Raw genomic sequence first — 606 nt, 5'->3', positions numbered from 1 at the left:
GAATTGCAGAGAAGAGAGTAAGTTAATTTATATATGCATACGTATGGATACTTGTATGCATTTTCCCCCAAGCATGTACACACAGAATATGCAGAGATTAGTGTCTTAAATATATGGCAATACTATAAATGGACAAAGATAAGCCTATGCACACTAGAGAGAAAGGAGAAATGCTCGTCTGTTTTTGTTTACGACTGCAAGGCGAGCACGTGGTTTCGCCCGCCCAGATGACCTTTCCTTCGCAGAACTCTGTGGTTCATCTGAGCTATTTATCTGGAAATACCAGGCCAGCCAGTCACACGGAACGGAAGCAACCCAATTGAATGATCTACCGGAAAAGAAAGCATTTTGGCAGGGTTCAGTATTGGGGTTAGGTACTGATAATATTTTTACAAGCACGCTGTTTGGCGCATAGGGTGCTTTACTGAATGTTGTTGACGTCAGTGCTTAAAGAAATAAACAGAAGTTGAACACTCATAGTGAATCCTTGAGGAGACTCGGTAATTACAAGGAAACTTGGCACAGCGCGCATTTTGGCGTTCACTCTTGGACCATTGACTGTTGACCACGTGGTCTTTGTTTACATCAGCTGCTCAGTTATACTTT

The 606-nt window shown here is 42.2% G+C and overlaps 1 protein-coding gene across 4 annotated transcripts in view; it reads right to left on the bottom strand.

Moving 5' to 3' along the window:
• Nucleotides 1-606, bottom strand: part of LOC119585223 (poly [ADP-ribose] polymerase tankyrase-1-like) — a 13,965-nt gene that overhangs the window by 12,204 nt on the left and 1,155 nt on the right. The window lies entirely within an intron of this gene.

This window comes from Penaeus monodon, chromosome 19 (assembly GCF_015228065.2).
Source record: "Penaeus monodon isolate SGIC_2016 chromosome 19, NSTDA_Pmon_1, whole genome shotgun sequence".
Taxonomy (NCBI): domain Eukaryota; kingdom Metazoa; phylum Arthropoda; class Malacostraca; order Decapoda; family Penaeidae; genus Penaeus; species Penaeus monodon.
This window is presented reverse-complemented; position numbering and strand designations above follow the sequence as displayed.